General features: G+C 48.2%; 1 long non-coding RNA gene across 1 annotated transcript; it reads left to right on the top strand.

The window, feature by feature from the left end:
• The first annotated feature begins 1,419 nt into the window (after window positions 1-1,419).
• LOC142898823 (uncharacterized) lies at window positions 1,420-2,330 on the top strand. The gene is made up of 3 exons (XR_012928649.1): window positions 1,420-1,971; window positions 2,047-2,091; window positions 2,210-2,330. It is a non-coding gene; the product is annotated as an uncharacterized LOC142898823 (long non-coding RNA).
• The last annotated feature ends 556 nt before the right edge of the window (window positions 2,331-2,886 follow it).

The raw sequence follows: 2,886 nt of genomic DNA, 5'->3' as shown, positions 1-2,886 counted from the left end.
TTGCGTGTGTATTTGACTAAGATGCAATTCAAATTAGGGGCTAGCAAGGTCCTGAGGCAAGCACTCCCTCCCAGGCCCTACATGTCTATAGTGTGATTAAAATTGGAGAGGGTCTCAGATGGAACGGCGTAGCAGGCCGATAGAGGCCCTCATCCATTTTATATTTTATTTATATTTTGCTTTTATATTACTGCCTGTAATTTTGAAAAGCCATTTCTTGTATTTTTCTGCCAATATTTTGTTTCTGAACAAAAACAAAATATACCTCTCTGCCGTCTTGCACTGGCTCTTCGTGGGGCGGGTGCCCTCTGGCCAGGGAGGTTACTACTCTGGACGTCTTCCCGACTGGCTTTGCAGGGGGGGGTGCCGTGCTCGGGTTCCCCCCCCGGGCTGTTGCCTGGCGTGGTGCGGTGTGGTGGCCTCGGCGACAAAACTAACCAGCAGCTGACCGGCTAAAAACCCCATTTCACGTGGTCAGAAGGCCGGCTGGCGACAACCGAAGACACTAACCCTTAAAATTATTAAGGCTTATTATGTGTCCAATAGGGACTCCCAATCAGGGTGTCCTTCCCCCCACAGGCAGAGGGGGCCCACCACCGCCACCAGAGGGCCCCCACAGCAGCGACGGCCAGGGGGATGGAGGGCGACAGCGGGGCAGAAGGCACCACCCGTGTCCACAGAATTGGCAGTCCCCGGTGGAATAGTTTGTATGTGGAGGTTAAACTTTGTAAAAATGTTAATCAATTTAAATCGAAGTTTAGAAAAGGAGTGTTGTATGAAATATATAAGTGGAAGGAGGAGGAACGTGATGTAAACTGATGAGATGATTGTGGGGAAGAGGGGTTTTAGAGAGCAACTTTGTGTTTTGGTTTTATTGATGTATTTGTGCTGTCTGGGGTTAGAAATATCTAAGTTTTGCTTCCTCCATCCGCTTTTCAAACCGTGTTTGTTGTTGTGAGTGTTTGTTGTTGTTGTTTGTGCCTGTTCACTATATGGTTATATCGTGTCCTGCGGATTTTCTTGTTGTGTTGGACATGAGATATCATTTTGTTTAGTTTGAGTGGAGATATCATTTCCACTCAAACCAAATGAGTGGTTTGAATTCTAACATGAATTTATTCTTCCTTTGATGTTCATTTTCTGCTTTTTGTCACAATGTCATGCAAATTGTCCGAACTGTCAGATTGTTCAGCTGTAGTTTGAAACACTAAAAGGACTCAATCTCTGAATGACAGTCAAAAGAAGAAATTGTCTGAGCAGAAGATTGTGGGTAATCCAGCTGCTGTGACCCAGCCAGTGTTTGTCATGACTCAGCAGAGATGATTGAAATAAGATTTTCTGAAAAAAAATAGTTTTCTTTGATATTGTGAGAAAGTTGGAGGTATTTGTCTGCAGAAGTCCTGACCTCAGGCTGACCTTCAACAACCATGATGCAGCACCTTGGTGATGTTAAACAGGAAGTTTTATTTACATGAGTGCAGAATCACCACCACCACCAACAAGAACAAGAACAAGAAAAACAACCAATCACGTCACAGAGTCAGGCAGCTACACAGCGCGCTAGAAAAACATGTATGTACAGTAGAAAACATTGTGCTGTTTCTCTCTGGTGTTTGGGCTCAGTCCAGCTCTGGAGGCTACACGCACATCTTCTGCATCTCCTCAAGTGTACAGACACTTTTCACAGGCTGGTCACGGTCCTGGTCCTAATCCTGGTCCTGATCCAGGTCCAGGTCCTGTTCCATGTCTTGTTCCAGGTCCAGGGCCTCTGTGGAGGTACCACCAGACTGAACACTGGTCCAGGAGCTGGTCCTGGTCCATGTTCAAGTCCTAATCCAGTTCCTGAACCCTCTGTGGAAGTACCAACTGACTGAACGCTGGTCAAGGAGCTGGTGCAGATCCTCGTCCAGGTTCGGGACCTGGTCCTAGTGCTCATCCAGATCTTTATAGAGGTCCAGGGCCTCTGTGGAGGTACCACCAGACTGAACGCTGGTCGAGGTGCTAGTCCTGGTACTCGTTCAGGTCCAGTCCTGGTCCCCTGTGGAGGTACCACCAAACTGAACACTGGTCCAGGAGCTGGTCCTGGTCCTGGTCCTGGTCTTGGTTCAGGTCCTTTGTGGAGGTACCACCTGACTGAACGCTTGTCCAGGAGCTGGTCCTGGTCCAGGTTCAGGTCCTTGTCCTGGTCCTGGTGCTCGTCTTGGTCCAGGTCCTAGACCTGGTCCTCGGTGGAGGTACCACCAAACTGAACACTGGTCCAGTGCTGTAAAGTGTTGTTCACTGCTACAGCGCCACCTTAAGGTTATATCCATCAACTCAACTGTTGCTGCACTTGGAGAGGAACAAGAGGAGGGGCAAGTGTCCTGGGCTCTGTCTCAATTCAGGGTTTACATCCTTCGAAGGAAGCGTCCTCCGTTGGAAGGCGGCTCCTCCGAAGGACCTGGCCAAGAAAGACGAACCCAAACTCGCCTCCCCGGTAACTACATGGGACGGTCTGCCTTCGACATATTTCCTGGTTGCGTCAACACCGTTCCCTATCACTGGCCAACCCCGTTGGCCAGCAAACCATTGGTTTGCCATCCAACCATGGCGTTGAATTTTCAAATAAGTAAAAACTCCACGGTAAAAACGTAATATTTTATGTGAAATTTGAATACTAAATTTATACGTTGTGTCTTTGCCAGTAGATGCTGCCATTTCAGCTGACTTCCCAGGATGCTTAGCAGCAGCACGCAAAGCATCATGGGATACAGAAGGATGCGAAGGATAGTAACGGTGCGTCCTTCGAATCAGCTAAAAGTAGGGCGCATTTCAAGGGTCCATTTGGAGCGTCCCTCGAATTTTAGGGAATTGGGAAAAGCCTTCGCGCAGTGCTATGACGCAACT

Source organism: Nelusetta ayraudi, unplaced genomic scaffold (genome assembly GCF_046127955.1).
Source record: "Nelusetta ayraudi isolate G7.1 ecotype Tasmania unplaced genomic scaffold, CSIRO-AGI_Nayr_v1 ptg000004l, whole genome shotgun sequence".
Lineage (NCBI taxonomy): Eukaryota > Metazoa > Chordata > Actinopteri > Tetraodontiformes > Monacanthidae > Nelusetta > Nelusetta ayraudi.
This window is presented reverse-complemented; position numbering and strand designations above follow the sequence as displayed.